Source organism: Argopecten irradians, unplaced genomic scaffold (assembly GCF_041381155.1).
Source record: "Argopecten irradians isolate NY unplaced genomic scaffold, Ai_NY scaffold_0258, whole genome shotgun sequence".
Classification (NCBI taxonomy): Eukaryota; Metazoa; Mollusca; class Bivalvia; order Pectinida; family Pectinidae; genus Argopecten; species Argopecten irradians.
The window spans coordinates 1-21,352 of record NW_027187725.1 but is presented as its reverse complement, the minus strand read 5'-3'; the positions used below and the strand labels follow the sequence as shown (position 1 = coordinate 21,352).

Genomic DNA, 21,352 nt, shown 5'->3' with positions numbered 1-21,352 from the left:
TCTGCTTTTGCTAAGCCTTTGATCGTGTCTGATTTAAGTATCTCGCACTTTGGGGGTTCCATGGCTCGAGCTGTTGGGCAGCTTTTATGATCTGCGGTCTATCTCTTTTTCCTGCTTTTGACATTTGAAACATTATTTGCATTTGATCATAAACATGTCAGACAATTCATATAAGGATTTGTTTTATAGTCTTATTTAATATCGATGATCTTTTAGTAATGCATATAATTCTATAAAAAATCTATTCTTACCAGAGTAGGAATTATGTCGCTCAATATTACTTCTAATCCTAGACCTAACTGAATACTATTATACATGTTTTGGCGATTGCCATACGCGTGATTGTCTTTGTTCAGACTGTTATAGTTGAAGTTATTCATATATATGTGAAGCATTATTATTTTAATCTAATTTATTTAATCATCTCACTTTGTGTATTCTTCAAAAATATATAATTTTGTAATGCTGTTTCTGCACTGATTTAATGTACACCTTGATATTAATAGTCGGTCCCTTACTTTTCACACCCGATGTTGTTGTTTACCTGAAATTAAATCATCAGCCTTAATGGTTTTTGATTGTGCAGTACATCCTGATTTTACTACGGATACCTAGTATACATGTGTTGTATTGCAGGGACAGACTTAATTCATCGAAAAATTAAGTTCAAGGCTCTTATTGATTTTACTTAAATTAACCTCCGTGGCGTAACTTTTTCGCCATTTCCAACACGTATGAATTACGATGGACCAGCGGAATTAAGTTAGTATCATTAGGTATGTTGTGGGATTTTTTTAATTTATAAATCCCTATTATTAGCCCATGTTCTGTAAGGAAAAGACCATGCCAAGGTTTTGTTTGCGGAGGTAAATCCGCGTAGGCACCCAAGAGTGGACAAAATCCCAGAGACCAGCGTGTTGTCAAAAGTATCCTTTGGCTAACTTCCCCATACTGGGTGCGATTTGTCTATACTCTTAATACCTTTAGGTTGGAGTGTCTTTGTTGTGTATCATATTGTCCGTACATTCTCGTAACCTCTCTGGTGCCGCCGCGGTCCCCAATGTGTTTTAGGTAAATCTCAAAGGTACGCTGCTCTATTGAATAAACAGGCAAAGTCAACTACAGTCTGATTGTTTTAAAATTGACAGAAAGTGCTATATATTACATTATAAGTTTTGTTTGTGTTATTTTATTTAGTCGTGTATTCAATTTTAAAAATCTGAGAATAAAAAGATACTATAAGAAGAAATGGGAAATTTATTTTTATTTCCATTCATTATATTTATCCACCAATAACGCAATTTGAATTTCCAGGCTCGTTGAATTTCTTTATCAAATTTACTGTACCTGTACTGTAGCTGACGTAAATGTATAGTGTAATACCGAGAATACGCTGCTTTTTCAGGTATAGAACTTTATTGACAAACATCAGTACTGTAGAATATGTACATGTATACGAATGACAACAAAGGCTGTCTACAGTAACCCATAACTGCCAAACCAGAGAGGACATGTTGGTGAATAAAAAAAAAAACCCAATTGCATTCTAGTTCTAGGAAAGGTAATATTTTAAACTACTTAATTTGTGCGTGTTATTTTCAACATATTCTTGAATATATAAAATCGCGATCAAGAGCATTCATATACAATTATTTGCGTTAGATTTGAATCTGCTTTCTAGCTCTCCCAAAATTACTCGCTAACTATTTTGTGAAAAAAGTGGTTAAAACTAGGGTCACTAACACAACATAAAAGAAGCAGTATTGGTAAAAAAATACTGATTGGTTTAACTTCCTATTCATGTAAAAGATGACAGAAAGAGAAGAGGGGAGATAAAAATTATACTACAATGCAAAACAATACATTATATATTTAATTCAAATCATCGAGGAGATTAGTGGACGAACTAGATTAGACTGGAATTTGATTAAAATAAATTATGTTCGTTATCAAAGTTGACTTTCAATTAAGTTTTATTGTTATATAAATTCAAACTATTAAGGACATACGTCTTGCTGAGAAACAAATTATGAACTCTCGAACCAATGATCGCAAAATAAGTTATGATGATGATATACTCTTGTTAACACTATTTGTAAAAACATATTCTCCAGCTAATAGTTGATATTAAAATATAACACTTACTATATGGTATCTAAAGCTCAATTTTGTTGCCACTGAAAGATCAAGCCAATTCAATCTGTTTGGTAATGGCTACTCCTTTTTGGCGCGCTCAGTTGGAATTGGGAAAACCTTATTTCTTAATGCTAAATTTGGGTAATGATGGCATTATTATATATATACCAAAAATGAAAGTTAATAATTCAAGAACATATTCCAAAAGGTGAAAAATGAAAAAACAAAAAAAAATTTATTATAAACCGAAAGATTTACTCTTTCTAACTAAATCCACGATCGAGTAATTTAGAATAATGAAAAGCAAGATTTTTTATGAGATTACAATCCTTAGATTAAACTCATCATCTCCTGAAATTTGTACTCGTCTATCACTCTACTTTATACAATGGATACATTATAGGTGCTATGCAGCGATTGTTTTGCCCTTTAACATGATTAAATATCATAGGCTACTGTTAGGCCTGTTAGGACTATGCATAATACGATCTTAATCAAGGCTACGTGTGTGCATAATATACCCTCTTAAGTTTAAGCCAAATATGTTACCATCCATTCCTTTTCATCGGGCTTTTTTACACGTGAGCTCGATTGTGATATACAGTTTATGATCTATTGTATAAAGAGGGTTCGACTCGTCTGGTGACCATGGACATTGCAATACACGTGTATCACAGCTTCAGGAAATTCGATACTTATATATCTTGTTACGATATTTTGAGTCTCTTAGGTGAATGTGGGCGAAGTATAGGCTCAATACTGGAATAAATGTACTGATAACGCCATAACTACATTTGAGTCTTTTAATTATTTTTTTTTTGCAGTAAGCATCTATAATTCGTCTTGCTGGTGATGTTACTTCAAGTCCTACACAAGAATCTAATCAAAATAACTACCCTCAATCTGTACTTGTAGCCATTTAGTGCTTTGATTGTCTCGGCCGGTATTTACATCTTTTTTTTTTTGTTTGTTTCTGTGTTTGGAATGCAATAATCTCTTGTTACAGTGACGATATTCCTAAGTTATGTGTCGCAAATTATCTTATTGTAATCATCGCCAGTCTCCCGTTAAGTTTCTTCACACTCTTACTTGATGTTTGGACTTTCTCTCCAAAATCAAACTTTTTAAACCAATGAAGACATGCTTTTTATCGAGTCTTCCGATCTTTAAAATGTACAAAATTAATATTATCGTTTCAAGTGTCGCTATGGGCCAATGTTTATTGTTCGTGAAGCAAGAAAAGACCGTTTTGGCGTAAATGGCTAATTGCGTACCACTAATCATTTCTTACGAAACAAATCAACATTGCATACATTACGTCAATGACTGAGACAGACGACGTTACATACATCTAAGTCTGAGAAATTATCTTAAAATGTCATTATCACCACGCTTAAAGCGTTGAATATAATAATGAAGGTTTAAAGCATACATCGTTTTTTATACTGATCTGAACCTTTTTTATAGCGTTGCTCAAAACAAGCACAAACGTCAATCATTGTTCGGCCCCTATGGAAACGCAAGGAAGTGACGCGTAATTGGAATGAATGATTTATGTCATTGCACAAAACCACCACCGTCTCTCAAACCATTTCGATTATCGACCAATTTTGCTATGGTGACCACTGGCGAGTTTATCGAAACCCGAGGAAGTGATATAACGCGTATGGCCAGACCTCCAATTGGTTTATATCATCTTCTATCCTAAACTGGATTATACAGCGTCGTAAACTGTTCTATATTTCTTGAAATTCCACATGATCATTTATCCAATTCAAACGGTCATAAATACTATACATCTGACCGCGCTAAGTGATTCTTAACATGTTTGGGACTGTTTTCTTTTCCAAGAGTAGTTAATTGCTATCTATAGTACGTTGATAAATGTCCTAAACCTTTTGATTCCGATTGATAGGAATCGGTACAGTTTTAACTCGCTGGATCGAGCTGTGGCGGCATGACTTTTTTGGGGTCTATAGCTTTTCGTTCTATTGAAGCTTACAATTGTAATGATCTGTTTGTGCACATAGATAATCCTAACGTCACACTGAATTCGATAAAGTCGCCTCAGTTACTGCTATAATTGTCGGCTCACGACATTCAAACGTTCTACCAAGAGGTTCTGGATGACGTCACATATAATTAGGCCGTAGTATTTCTGGGATATTGCTTGTTTGATGAATACTTCTGCGAAATGTATCGGCCAATCAAAAACAGCATTTTTAAAGTTTAAAAATAAAAATCCCCCTCTGGTCCCAGTCCAAAACCCATCCAATCCATAATATTTTTGTCTAAGTTTATAATAAGCACGTATATTGCTCAATGTAAATTTTATTTTTGATATATAATGCATTTTGTTCAAACAATCCTACTCCACAATGAGCTGTGTCTGTAGGAACGTTACCAAACATCAATGACCATCCAGAAAAGGCACAACACATTTTTGAAATATTTTTTATAGAAGACAAACTTATGAAAAGGACATTGAATATTAATTAAATAACATACATCTTTGAAATCAATTATAACATAAAATAACGGCCAAAATTGGTCTACACCGTGAGTAAGATATAGTGTGACAATTATTTGTAATACTAATTAACAAAAGAAGGTTTTAATCCATTATATGAATTGTACCATGCACATCGAATGTGTATTGGCCGAATGACAGACATTATCTGTCCACAACTCAAAGGTAACTAGTACAGTGTATGATAAATGAAAACCACAGAGGTATTGATCGAGTCCCTCCTCGAATAGTATGGGTAAGATACAATAAAAGTAAAAATACACATCAAATCCAGCCACTGTATACCCTGAACGCGCGATGGGGTAATGAGAATCAAATTTCTGAATCAATCAATTTGTAATAAATATTTACATACGATTTATACATAAGCCTACAGTTATATATCACACTCAATTAATGGTGGTAAAAAAATACAGACGTTTAAATTGTTACCTATCTGACTGCGAGTATCCTTGGATACTTAGTTTTCTTAGTCGTCGATGGCTCCCCAAATTAAGAATTCACGTCAAAACACATATATACATACAGATTCACACAGTACATTGTATTAAATAAACGTTGTAAATCATATCGGCTGTCCATGCAGTTCTCACATAGCACTAAATAATTCCCCACATATAGCAAGGGAGTATACAGAAGTTATAAATAAGTTGTTCGTATATTGTAAAACGATCTATTTCAAGTATTGCCAGTAAACAAATACCAAATAAACAAACATACTGGGGATATTTTACATGTGTGCCTTCCAGTTGAGATTGGTCTCAAGTCTGAAATTTACAAATAGTTTCCTTATAATATAACTAAAATACATAGCGCCATACATAACACTATTAAAGGTGTCTACAAACATTACGGGTTATTCATCAATATTCCAGGTAAAATAAGCTGAAATTATAGTTCAGGTTCAATTCCTGGTAATCAACGGATAATAGTATCAAGTACGTTTTATGTCCACTATACAGGGCGACGTGTCTTTTCGTCAAAACTAAAACACACAATTTGATTTATCAAGAACAGATGGTTATAACACAGATTTTTGGAAATAAACAAACTTTGTGAAGTTTACAAAATCGTACACTCCGACCGAGTTGATCCCGATTCAGAATTGGCGTCATATTCATCCCTATCACTTCGATGTGGCTGGCCTAGGATTGTGATGTCAGAAGTGTTCTGTACCAATTCATCTGTTTCTTCTTCCACATTCCCTCTTTCGATCATCCTAATGGAAGTATCCCGTTCCAATTCTTCCCTTAGTGTTGAATGCATTTGGAAAAAGATACTATTGACATTTTGAGGAACATTCGACTCACTTTCATCACTTCGCGCTGAATGCCTTTGGGTTGATATGCTAGAAGTATTCTGCACCGCATTATCTGCATCTTCTTCTGCGTTCAATCCTGTCGATTTCGATTATCGCCAGAATATCCCGGTTTCATCAGCAAACAATCCTAGGTCAGAGTCGGTGTTAAGGGTCAAACTTGTTCGCTCTGTTCCTTCGTCAGTAGTGTTAGCAATCTTCTTTTGGATAGGAGCAGCATACCATCTGTCGTACCAGATGTCTATTTCAGTCTGTAAAAAGACTTCTGTTTCATCTTCAGACGATTCCAGGTCAGAGTCGATGTTAAGGGTCAAATTTGTTCGCTCTGTATTATCGTCAGCATTTTCATCTCCAGTAACAACTGAGGTGTCTTCGTTATCCTCATCCATGTTGCCAATCTTCTCTTGGATAGGAGCGATTTTGCAAGGATTATTGTAGGCTCCACAGCGATAGTTGCCATCGGCTCTAGGTTTGGTTAAGACAAATGAAGCAGAATTTCTGGCCACATACACAAACCATGTGTTTACAGGCTTCTGTATGTTCAATCAGCAATCCGCATTTTGGACAGGCTCGGATCGATGGGCATCCTTCAACTCCAACTACCTCTTTTAGTCTGGCTTCTTTCAGGATTTTCAGTCGCGGATCCTCACCAGTGCATGCATCATTTCCACAGTTACTGGTTCCAGGTGAATTCCAGTCGCCGAGGCAGTACCAACAGAACTCGTACGTTTTGCCGTCTTTCTTGCAGGATAGACATACGATCCGCCTATCTTTGGAATTTCGCCTCATGCAGAAAACTTGACATTTAGGACATTCTTGAATACCGGCAGCTCTACGCATATAGTTTTCTGACGTTTTATTTTCGAAGTAAATCATTTCGTCCTCGGTCAGTACACCATGGCGGCTGACTATAGAATATTCCCAAATCTGACCACAGCATTCTAAAGTGTCCATGTCTTTATATGGACATTGGAACTGCCATTTTCCAAGTGCCATCAAACGTCTACAGTATTCGGTCAGGGATTCTGGACCTGTAAATTTGATATAATTTTAGCATTTCTCGTTTCCTAAATCGTCAATATCCTCGGGAAAAAACATCTCTATTTAATCAAAATCACAGAAATATTATTACGACGGCATACGTACAGAATCTGGTCAGGGATTATGGAACTGTAAAGGTGGTGTTCAAGCTCATGTTAAAAATCCCACAGAAACTGCCCACAGCCAAATTTTCTTGAAACTTTGTATATCGAAAGTACTACTAGTTACCCCTTGAAAAGTACCTGCACAAACATGCCAAATTAGGTTAGCTTCTGTTAAATATTTCTCTTTAATATTTTTCTTTTTTTAATCATTTAAGTAGATCGTATATGTGAGTCATTTTATTTTTTATCATTAACAGAAAACTTTATTTGAAATAATATTTTTTTCCGAAAAATAAAACTTTTGGAAATAACGAAAGCGAAACATTTGTCATTGTTTTTGTCATCTCATTTCACCCTATCACGGGTTTTAATCCACAATTTTAACCCACATTAAAAAATACTTTCATGACTTTTTTTGTCTATGTGTAAATTAGTTTCGAAATTAAAATCCGAGAAAACAGTTAATTAGAAAGGGCATCTTTAGATCTAGATCTTTAGATAAATGAAAAATTGGTACATATGAGTTATTTCATTTCAACAAAAATGTTATTTCAAACAAACAAGTTGAAATAGGATCGAACAACAGGCAGTGCCTATATAAGTTCTCTCCTGGTAACAAAATGTATATATTTACAAATGACACAAAAGAGTATTTGAAAACATTTGAAAGTTATATGTTTCATAAGTCATGACAATATATCATATATTATTAATGAGATTATAGATAGTAATTTTGTTTTTCAAAAAGTATAATAATAAAGAAATGAGAATGCAGCAGCCCATGAGGAAATTACCTTCACCCACCAGATACAGACCAGAAAGTCCATGTGGATAACAAGCCGATGGTCATCCACCAATGGGATTCAGAAATTCTACCATGGCTGCTGTATTCATGTATATGATTTTAAAAGATAAAATGTTGCAGAATATTGATATAAAGTTTGGTCTAAATTTATAATTGTCATGACACATGCATTAATTTTAACAATTACCTAAACAGATATGTAGCTAAGATAAATGTATTAATCATATATATTTTAAAAAAATATGACAATTCAGGAATCTGGGGGAGGTCCAAGTGAACCCCCTCCCCCTACAACTTATCGAACCAACGTTTTTCTGAAGCCAACTGATAACGAAATCGAGATGTAACATTGTATAAACTGGGATGAACTTTCGGTTATGACCGTCATCAAGATGGCCGTCATCTCGAATTTCACTAACAATTGAAAAAAAAATAGTCATAACATTGACAATTTTTCAACCGAATAGGACAAATGAGGTATCAAAATGACCACAATAGAACAGACAACCTACATATCAGGACCATATAATTCAATAATAAAAACATTATCATTGTGCGTGCTTTGCTGCCTCACTGCACTATCCTCTGACGTGACTCTGCATGTCTGGTAGCTGGTACATGCTTTCCGATATCAGAGTTAATCGGGATATCAGTATCCAATTCGTCGAAAGTATGAGCGTCGTCTTCGATGTCGTATGAGCTGTTGTGACACTTATTTACCAGTGTTATTCTAGCCTGTCATCTTTCATGACCCATCCATGGCCAGAGTTTATATCAGGAACAAACAGGTGTGTCAGGGATGTGGGATCTCCTTCAGATTCTAACATATCGTATATGCTGTTTCAGACTTCTCAGGAAATTTAGACCAGATCCATATTCTTCGAACGGTGGTGTAATGATTCCATAACTTCATGATTCGTATGAAGCACCATTCATCAACCTTGTGGACACTCGTGCGACAACAGATGACATAGGTGATATCATCGATTACTTTAATGAGGTCATAAATGTTAAAATGTTTTTCACTGGTCAGACTTTTCCGAGTCCCTTGAAGGTGCTGGTTGTGTCGCATCTGGGTGTATGCGTGGAGACACCATTGAAGACTCTCCAGAAAAAAAGTTTTCCTAGTGCTTTCCAGACTTGGCAAAGAGAGGACCTCATTTATTGACCCTCAAAGAATTCACCTGTGCCATCTATGATCACTAAAAGTTCACCAGGAATGAAGAATTGTGCTTCATACGAATTAAGGAGAAAGCAACTCAAACCTTCGAAGAATGTGGATCTGGTGTCTTTTCCATCCTACCGGGGAGGTCTGGAACATCATATACGATATTGTGAATCACTAGGTTGAAAAACAAGGGAAGAGCTTCCCACATCCGCGAACCCGATGTTCTTGATCGTTACCTCTGGCCATGGACTTGCTGACACAGTTAGAACCACGATGGTTAACCGGTAATGTTAATGTCTCATCAGCCCTCAACGACACTCTGGCGAGAAAGCACGCACAACGATGATGCTTAATACATTAAGAACTATTGAAAGAAATTATGTGATACTGTTGTGACCATCTGACATATTTCCTTACGTTATACACAGGATTCCATAGTGAGTGCCTTTTCTAAATGACACACATTTCGGAAAGTGTCCGTGGTATTAACGAAATCATATGCTTTATCTTCAGTAATGTAATTTGATACCCGATTAGTTGGCGTTGTGCTGTTAAAATCATTGTGAGACGCTCTATTAGAGTCTACAAACTTTAGAACATGACAAATGGATTATGTTAGGAATTCCCCAATTCGATATTAAGCACAACTTAAAATTCAAATGTGTTATAAGACTATTTAATCGTTCAATAAGCCAATGCTTTCAATTCAGGAAAATTATCTTAGTCAGAACACGGAACCTGTAGTCTCAGACGGTTTGGAAAAAATAGCAAATCACATGCCTTGTATAAGCTTCCGGTGATGTTTGTAAACCATAATGATGGATTCTTAGTAACAATAATTCTTCTTTTGCCATATACTATTTATTTTGTGTTGTTGTTGGTTTTACTGATTGATACAGAGATCATATAAATGATACGAATCTTATTGCTTTCTTGTTTGGAAACTATTTTAGACTGCGGCAAACCATTATATGAAAAATTGCTGAAATATTACATATTTTTGAGCTTTAAAATCCGATTTTTTCATTTCCTGCCTAGTACATCACTAAAGATATTGAATTAGTCTGGTTTTCCCGATGTGTATTTGTTGTTTCTATTTGTGGTCATTGTGAGTACACCTTATTCGGCGAGACTACGGTGATAAAAATGTCATTGTTATGACTATTTTTCAATTGTTAGTGTAAAAATTAGATGGCGGCCTTCTTGATGACGTCATAACAGGAGGCTCTATACACAATGTTAGCATTCTTTTTTTTGCTTGGTGTTGTTTTAACTTGATTGATAAGAGGCCAAATTAACTGATTAGTAATAACTAGTTTTGCGTGTTGTGGAAACATTTTTGCTGAGTCAAGCCATAATATGAAATATTCGCTTAAAAAAGTACCCATTTTGAGCTTAAAATCCGATTTTGTCATTTCCTGCTTAGAAAAACAAAACTTACATATATTGGATTTAAGGTCATGATATGTAGTCTCGATGTTCTCTTGTGGTCATTTGGATACCCTCATTTGTCTTTTTCGTTTGAAAAATGTCATTGTTATGGACTATTTTTTCAAGTGTTAAGTGAAAATTTGAGATAGCAAAGGCCATCTTGATACAATGTTTACCCTATCGATTTCGTTATCATTGGGTCATAAAGGCTTCAAGAATAAACATTGAGTTCTTCTAAGTTGTGGGGGAAGGGTGCACGTGGACCCCCCTTGATCCGGGCCTATTGCTAGTTGAAACGCAAATAAAATCTCTGTTTCCCTCTTTAATCATTTTGAATTCAAGTAAAATCAAAAATTGATTGTATCTTTTATGAGGGTTGGATAATCTTAATTTGTATCTTAAATGTTATGAGTTGCTGACGAAATTTTTTCTTTCCTATAATGTGTATTATCTAATATTTTTAAAAAGAAAAGTTTCACCCTAATAGTATATTGTATTTATTAAGCTTTTTTGTATCTGTAATAGGGGAATATTGTATGTAAACACTGCACTAAATTGTATAGTATATATATTAGTTTACCGAGTTCTATCTCTAAACTGTTGTTTTTATTATGAAACTCTCATGGGAGGTCATTTGTAATTTACCTGCTCGTGGGGCAACAAACTACTGATTTTTTTAGAAAAAAAATCTCCTGGCTACATTTCCAGCCCATAACATGCTATTTTCCCGGATTTTTAATGTATCTTTGAAAAAAAAGATCGTTAGATGTTATAAAGTTGGATACCTATGGCCTGGTTGATAAAATGCGTTTTTAATGCCGTGGGACTAAATCGATAACAGGCGAATTATTTAGAGCATCACCCATTATTTCTATAATTTTTTTGCCATGACTAAATTTTTATTTATTCATGTTGTCTTATAAATAAATAAAACATCTATTTGTAGTAAAAAAGTATAATGTAAATTCTTCTCATTTCTACTATATTGCGCCTTATTGATGGCATTTACAATAAATTATGTTATTTTTATATTCAACTAGAAATAGTTTAAAAAACTAAATATATATGTTTCAAAATGAGGACATATGGAGGGTCCCTTTGCCACATCACGAAAAGGTATTATATTTCAGGCCTTTTTATGCCTTTTTCATGTACCTAGACTTTTAACACTGACAAAAACTTTGAAAATAACCCGGGAGAGCGGAGTGGATTTTGTAACCCACACCCTTTTGCATCTAATTTTAAACGGTTACATTAAATCGTCAATTTACCAATGGGAAAAAATCCGTATCAATTTAATAAAAATTTACAGATTATATCATTATCGACGGCTCCATAAGTACCAAATGGCATGTCCACAAGGCACTTTTTGCCACGTTGGATATTTGGGTTCATCTTACCAAGTTATCATTTCGTGGGGATCACGAATCGCTCTACGATCCATTCAATCAGTTTGTTATAAAGGCGGGGTGTAGTTCTGTGTATCGGGTCATTTCCTCCCGGAAGCTGAAATAACTACAATATTCACAGGGTCTTGTCTTTCACGGCTTTTACGTCCTTGGTAGAGATTGAGTAGATACATCTTCTTCCCACTTCATTACATAATTTGTACTCCCTGGCTGTATAATTAATAAATAAATTTGACCTAATATGGAAACGTAGTTGCTTTGGTAATTCCCCCTTGATATATATTAATATCAGATACAGTAGCGTCCAACTAAATGGAAATGATCTAATATAATTCAAGTATATGAAACGGTGCACTTTACCCGTGCATATAGGACACGTTGACTTTGCTAGCGTTCTATTCAATCTGCCATTCTTACTATTGTTACTCATATGTGTCCTACATATTGACGTGTCCTAAACGATATAATGACATATTAATTTTATCGCACCTCGTACAGAAATGTCCCCAAATGATTGAGGCTGAGAGCTTTATTCTGATTTATTCGTGCAATATCGCCCATTCGCTTCAAAAATTTAAACACATTTTCTTAAATACTATATATACCATTTCATTGCCGTAAATATATTTATCTTACTTGTTTATTTTTTGTGTGAAAATTTATAATTCGTAAATCGTTTTAATTACTTACAAATAATGATAAAATACATTTTTAATTCGATGTATGAGCTGTGTATAAAATTCTAACGGTTATATTACAAGAGTTCTTACGACTGTGATTGCAAACAAATGGATGGGCTCGCTCATCTAGAGACCAGGACCAATCCTCACTCTACAATCTAAATATTATCGTTATAAACTTTAAGCGTTTATATCATGCGAGATTGCGGTGCATTCGGATCAAAGAGATTGCGCTTTATAATGTTGGATGGTTGTTTGTGGCCACTTTTCTTTTAAAGTGTTTTTGATATACAGACTCGTATATTCACGGCATGTTAGTTATTGGTGGTTGGTAATTACTTTCATCTACTATTGTGAACTGTCGAAATTATTGTTTGATTTATGAATTGGTTCATTAATTATTTTGTAGGTTCCTTATAGAGTATGGTATGCAGCATTCCAGGGAAGAAATACGTTAAATAAAATATTTTGGTCTAGGCCACTTCTGATTAATTATTTATAACGGACGTTGGTTTGATTCCCACCTTTGGCATGAATGATTCACCAGTTTGACCTTAGATTGCTTGTCAAAAAGAAAACAAAAGTCTATAATGAAAACACAAATTGATGGTCCTCGAGGCTCGATAAATTCGTCTATATAGCCAGTTACGAGAACACTATATAAGGACCAGGCTGCTCTCAATCTTCCCTGATTCTGATTAAAGCTTTTAACCCTTGGACTACTTGTTTGGGCGCATATGCTTGTTATAGTTCACTCATTACAAGGGGTTAAATGCTGTTATTTTAAAGTGATATCTAAATTAATTTTTTCTCTCGTATTTGAGGTAATCACTAATTTTTGGGTGGAAAATGATTCAATGACGCGGACAATATGCGTTTTTACGTAGATTATCACATTGGGACAAGTAACTATTTATTATTATCAATGCAGTCAGATGCTGTTGCAATACTGGCGGAACAATATAACTTTTATTTACCAAGGTTTTGAACGTTGATTAATTTAAATAAATAAACCGCATTGTGTCCCTTTATGCGGTATTCCTAGTGGTGTTATTATTATATTGGTCTGTTATTTTCCTCGATCGTCCATCCAGCCGATATACTTAATATGATTATTATAATATTTATTTATCTATGTTTAAAATAGCTATATATAAAAGTTAAATAGTAAGATTTTAACTAAACAGGTAGGTAAGGTCGCCACATTATATATTAGCTCTAAGCTTTTGCAATTTTAAATGACAATACCATACCTAAATGATTTAACCCTAAATAACCTCACTGTGTGTATTATATGGTGACAATGGTGTAGCTCGCTTTGAAGAACAAAACAATACCAATGATTCATAATCGATTCTATGTACACCCAAAAATTTTTAAAGTAATATGTGCCGTATTTTCCATACTTAACAATCAAGAAAAGCTTTTAATATATTATTCGCCACAAAAAGTTATCAACATTTAGAGAATTACAATACTTCAATCTATTTTACAAGTAAAAATAAGAGCTAAAAATGTTGTTTTGTAGTACTGCCAAAATCATTACATTAACATCTACAATGCAGTGAAATTAGTACATACGATAAAACCATGAAGTCAAATTGTGATTTATAATTTCATTTTACATTTTTACAATATTATTAGTTAGTAATAATTGTAAAGTGGTCATTCATAAGGCATAAAACCAAAAATTTTACAATAAATAACGACTTTGTTATAGCTAACGTTTATAAGGTATCATATATGGATACAATGTATGTCTGTTTGTCCATTTGAATGATTTCCGCAGGTTTATTAAAGAAATTCCATGGTTTTAAATAGATTACCGAAGACAAACTTAGATGTCAAAATTTCTAAGACGGCGGACCATATTCATTTAATTTGTCACTGAAATTTATTTTTTGGTGAAAAATACTGAAAGCAAGACGTAATATATTCATATTTGTTAAAATTCGATTTATTGTTTTCAGGTAATGATTTTACATCCGTCGTGGTTGCAGATAAAATGACCAGTGTTTGAATTCGAAGCGCATCTTTCATATGAGTGTCGCCATATTGGAAAAACCCAAACGCCTTCCATTAGACAGTGTCGTATCAGTTAAGTACAACTGGTACGAATCTGCAGAAACGCCTTTTCTTGAGACATAACGGAACCGCAAGGTATTATTAAGCAGGGGATGTTTTCTTTTGTTTCGTTTTGTTTTCACTTTCGTTTTTTAAAATGTACAAAATAAAAGTATACAAGTATAAAGTTTAAAAATATTACAAGCCGGGTAAGGTGACCTATACTTTAATCTCAAAGACTCTGTATGTACAACAAATATACTCACTTTGTGTATATCAATAATGGTGTTCTTGTTTTTTCCCCATCTTACAAACACTTGCATCGTGTCATCCATTTTCCTCGCTCACCAAATTCGTTCTGGTGAAAATCATATAGTATTGTATAATGTGAAGACGCGAAAAAGGATTATCTATCAAGCAGTTGATGGCATACTTCAAACTTTTAAATTAGAAATGAAATACGCTAAAGACACATCTAGATATACGTCATGCTTGTTTCTGCGAATTTGTAAAATGCTTCATTGTTCTTAATTACTCGGCAGTTTAGACAATGCAGATCTGTATATTTTTTTAGCTATCGATTGCCAAATATGCAGAACCGTGAACTCAAAAGACCCGTACTTTAAGGCTGATAAAGCAGCCTAATACAGACTGAATAAAAAACCACACGAAAGGCAGTGGAATGTGGGACACATATCTTCATTACTGCGGTACGAAACACAAGCTTATACAATGCATTTATAATACGGCTGTGACGTTCCTAAAATATATTATGAAAGAAATGATGGCTGTAGTGATAATTAAATGAAATATGATTTAATAATCCGTTAGATTATCTCTAGCCGATCATCTACATTTAATGATCCTAATGTGTGATATAAGGGAAAATTCATGGAGTAATTCGTGTATTCTATATCTAGACACTTAAACAATCCTACTCCACAATGACATATGTCTGTAGGAACGTCACCAGACATCAATGAACATCCAGAAAAGGCACAAACAACATTTTAAAAATATTTTTTTATTCAAGAAAATTTTTTGAAAAGGACATTGAACATTTTAAATTCATTCATTTTAATTTCACCTAAGCCTAAATTGTTTTACACTGGAGTATGATATAGCAATCGTTGGTACAATTGTGGCAACTGATCGGATAAATGTTTCAGTGGAAATACATGTACTATGTGATATGTACAGTTCGTATATATACAGGATATGAAAATATCCTAGGAAAAAGTCCTTAAAACGAATCGTAGGTTTTTTTTTTAATATCATTCAAATTAAATTTTGCCGCTTTTTTTAGAATTTTTATTTAAAGGGTTATGATAATGTAATTTTTATAGTTAATTATTTTATATTATTTAAATATCACTTACGACACACGTGTAATAATACTATTGTGACGTAACAGGTAATAATGACGTCATTATGAAAATATGATGTAAATACGTTGCACGATTGTCCTAATAAAAGAAAACGTCAAATCCTAGTCTGATTTCACCACTCTTGTATAGAAACGAAATTGAAATTTTTATTTACATTTCCATAAATAACTAGTTATTTGATAAATATAATCTCACTCTGATGGCAACGCAATATGTTTATTAAATTCGTTAAATAATTTGATATGACACTCTCCTAAAGCCTCATGGCATATCAAATTATTGAACTCTTTTAATAATTTTCATATCGGTATTACATAGCCACTCATGTGTGATCCTTCTATGTAAAGATATCTTGATATCGTAAAGCTTTGACAGAATCAATAATTGAGTATCGCACAATTTATCACCCATATCTAATAATGCCAAGTGCCTAATCCCTACCAGTCTGGAAAAGATGTATGTGAATTCAGCCACAACGAGATAGAGGAACTGCGAAAGATACTCTCGAATTCTGGCAGGGTACAAACTGTCAATGGGCCAAGTGTAGGTATCATATATCATACATCTTGTTAGTGCTTTATGCTTTACATATGTTTTCTTTCTTACAATCGCTATACCACAACCAGCATGTATCTCCTAAAGAATGACAATCCTACAAAATCTTAACACCTCTGGGTTTAAGAATAACTGTAACATAAATGAATGTAACAATTGTTAATATCTGTATATGTGATTCTGATTTACCAAAGATCCTCCTCAGCGTTTCACCCTGTCATTACTGATCGAGTGCAATGAAGGGGAATGATTCTTATAGATCTAATCCCCCGCCAATGAAGGTTTGCTTATAGAAATAAAGGAGAAAATCACACAAGTACTAAATTTCACGCCACGACAACAACAATCCTTTTTTCACGAGCAGGGACGGTTATATTCACGTGACCAAATCAGATCACGTGGTACACCTATGGGCAGCATCTCAACTGGAAGGCATACATGTAAAATATCCCTAGTGTATTTATTTATTTGGTTTTTTTTTTTTTTTTGCCAAGAGAATGCTGTATGGAAAGGGCTACAAAATTCACATGATATTGACTCTGACGTCATAGTGTATTAATGTAGTTAAATTATGCCAAAATATGTGTATTACGGGACGATTAAAATATCATTGATGTCAATAATTATATTATTTTGACATTATTTTCATTCCCTGATTAGAAGAGCACTATATATAACAAGGGTTTTCTATATATTTATATTTGCATTCACTTCTCCTAGTTACTATATGAAACAATACGCCAAAGTCTTAAGTGCAATAATTGACATCCAAAACGTGTCCATTATGACGTCACTAATGTTGACATAGAAACAACAACTGGTCAAAATCCATCTAGAGGATTAAGTCATCGTTGATAAAAGTTTTTTTTTTTTGTCTGACTGCAACAACGTAAAAGCAAAGAGACCGTAGAAATAAATGATATTGAAAAATTGACGACAACACCTTCAAATAATCAGCTCAGATTAAGCAAACAGTACCAAATGTTGACATTACACAGGAAAAAAAATTGTAGAAATTTCACAGACATTCGCCACAAGAATACGAAGTTATCTACTGAAGGATGCCACGTGGTTTTTTTTTTTTTTTTTTTTTTTCTACTGAACTATCAACTTCGATTGGTCAGTATTTCCGCTCAGTTCCCGGAATTCATTCAAATGACCAAAGCAAAATAAGAAGATGTTATTATCTTAACCTATTGTATGCAAATCAAATGAAAGGAAAACGAATATGTAATGTAATTATAGGAAACAAATATATCTGCTGTCAAACCAATTCTAAAAAGATTAATTTAGTTATTCTAACACAATGCTTCCTGATATTATTTGATTTTATCAATTTTTGATACGTAATCGATTTATGATAGATGAAATATTTGTTTCCTATATTTAATTTTTTTTCTTTGACTTCATATGAAATAACAGTCGTCATTTGTAATTTTGCATGTTATAAATGCAGTTAAAGGTAAATTTAATATTATAGTAAAACGACTTTAAAGACACCGATTTTCATGGGCTGGAAATCATTTGTGACGTAAGTCAATATTGACGTGTCGCTGGAATTTGAGTACATCGTGACAAAATGGCGGCGGCTGCTGGATTGAGTTCGATTCCTTTGGAAAGAGCGTCTATGGAATCATATTGTAGGAAAACTGATCAAAAGTGCGACCTGGAGATGACTACCATTTTAAAAAAGTGAATTACACAATACTATCATAATGTGTTATATACAATTTTTAATTTTATTTTTCATTCCTTTTATCATTCAGACATATGATACAATTGGTCTAGTGAGTTCTTTCTACCATTATTACATTACATTAGCCTTTGTAACAGTTTCCACACAATCACCTTAGTGGTTTGCATTCAACATCAATGTCGTTTGTTAGGTTCCATATCAATCATTACTAATAGATAATTATGCAATGTGTTTTACTTGTGTTCCTAAGTGGTAATATCTACAAAACAATCAGATGACTTGCTATCTATATAAACTATAAATAAGACTAAATATGTTACAAATGATAGTATAAACACAATATGATTACTCAGTATATCTGATAATTCCTGTGAAACACCAAAATGACTAATAAATATAAGCAGCTGCTTTTGTGACTCACATAATATGATAATGTCTAATGTTATACAATCAATCAAATATACTGAACAAGAAATCAACGATAATTACAATGAATAAATCAAGGCCTACCCTAAAATTAACGTTAACGAGCTACCGAAAGCCCAATGTAACTTAAAGATGCTCGACAAACGGTATTTTTTCTCTATCAAAAACAGGATATCTTTGGAACATCGCAAAATGGCCAGATGTCTGGATGATTTATACTGGTAAATATATCCTCTACCCAGTTTTCATTATTATGAAGCTGAATTATTGACTTGCAATGATTTTCATCTATCCATTAGAGAATTACATTATTGCATCATAACTGAAGTTAAAACAGAATCTGTTTGTCCATTGAAAGTTGTCCTAGTAATTATCCTTTTTCTGACGATGGGTCACAGAGTGCAGAGTTATAGAACCTGACACTGTATATACAAATGTGTTAAAAGAAGATGTTTTTTTATAACTTGATAAAAACACTAATGTGTTCATAATGTGTTTAAAAAGATGTTTTTTCTATAACTTGTGCATAATAATATCTTTTTTTGCACTACATGTTACTTCTGGAGAAAGTTCACTCTAATTAAATAAATGTACACCATTGCACCAAGATTCATACTCTGACTTCTGAAATGTAATTTCGATGATCTCAATTTAATCATGTGTCCACACGTTATTACCACATATCAGACGATCAACTGTAAGATCAGATATTTAGTTCTTGTCCTATACAGAGTCCTACTAGTATATGTATATTATCGTGGCTCCTACAGAAGCAAATGATTCTTATTGTAGACATACGTTTTTCTGTGTAAGAGGAAATTCGTTGTTCTTGTGAGCAGTGAGGAGACAGACTCTCCATGCTAAGTTGAAAAACTGTACTTTGGTAAAAATCAACATTTGTCCTTCAGCTTCCAAATCGTTTCCTAAGTGCTCTACCAATGTCGTGTCCGCATTCGTGTCCTCTGACTTGATATCTGTGCTTCGTATGTAGTGTCCTGTCGTGTCCTATGACAGTGTCAAAATGTAATAATTCTCTGTCTTGTCCTCTGTCCTGTCCTCTGTCTTGTCCTCTGTCCTCTGTTACTCTGATCCTGTCTCTATCTTTCTCTGTTTGTATTCACTGTAAGACAGTAATATACATACACAAATACGATGACGTGTTAAATGACACAGTCACCGTAGTAAACGGTATGTAATAATGTTAATGTTTATGTGCGACAAAAGGCCGATCCGACTAGGATTATTTCGTAAAAAGAATAAAGCCTTATTACAGGTATTATTATAATGATAATTTCAACGCTTTCATTATTTCAAAGTTTTTGTTTTTTATAAAGTTAAGCTTGTCTACATTTTCTTATATATTTTTATCGACATCAGGAAATTCTCCGTGACTCAGCAACTTACTTGTTTGATAAAATAAATTTCACACTCACTTGACTATTATGTCGATAGTATTGTGTGTTGTATGACCAGAAGTAACAGAAATGAGAAAATCAGCAGCTAAATTCAAATCACACATTTTAATTATATAATTGCAATATTATACAGAGATGGTTTGTACAATATCTAAAGTAATTGGTGGTAGGTGGGCACAAGAGTAATACGATAATTTATAATGTGTTACTTATCTGTATGCGAATGTCCTGGTATAATCCTTGATCCTTCCAGGTTTCAAATTTAACAATAATCACTAAATCCAGGAGGAAAATGAATGTCCACAAGATTTATTTGTAAAGTTCCAGGGCAAATATGAATAATCCTCACAAAGTGTGTAGAATAATCCACCAGATAAAGTCACAATAGCTTCCCATAGACTATCATGTATGGAACTGTACAATTCTTGATATGGTTCATTACAGTTCTCATTACAGTTCTTGATTAGCTTGCGACACCTGGAGTATATTTAGCTATAAAACCCTATTCAAGAATATTGGAGAACCTTCTATTCTAGAAATATCTAACTAAAAACAGTAATACAAAGAAACATTACATAAGCTTTCTGGAAAAATAGATCATTTCTAGATCGCCCTACTTATAATCAACATGTATTACAATACATATTTGTTTATATACAGATACTATTCTAGGAAGGTTGTTTAAGATCACTGCAACTTACTTGATTTGACCCTTATAAAGATTTATATTGCATCACACTTGACATTGTCATAGTATACGTGCAATAGCCCGTTTAAAGGACGCACTATCTCTCCTTTTCGCTTTTTTTTCTAAAATTGGGAGGGTTAAACAGAATTGATGATAAATGTGAAGAGACGCAAAATTATTAGCACTTACCGTTATGGTACCAGTACACTCATAATACATCTTATGCTGGGCAATTTACACGGTGTATCAAATAAAAAATGTGTTATCATTTTCATCAGAGAGGCTCGAATTCGTCGTCTTATGTTTCTCGCCGTTGGATCTACTTAATCGACTTTAGTGGACTAATCATATGGCGCAACACCAATGATCTAACATACTGCGACATATATCCTTCACCTTTGATTAAAACAAACATTACGCTACGGGGAATATTGCATTTATCTTGATATTACCTCATCTAAGGCAATCGCCAAATATTTCTTATGTTATCTTAGTTTC

At 33.7% G+C, this 21,352-nt stretch overlaps 1 pseudogene; it reads right to left on the bottom strand.

Annotated features, from left to right (window-relative positions):
* Positions 1–6,076: 6,076 nt before the first annotated feature.
* LOC138312238 (uncharacterized) lies at positions 6,077–7,319 on the bottom strand (annotated as a pseudogene).
* Between the last annotated feature and the right edge of the window lie 14,033 nt (positions 7,320–21,352).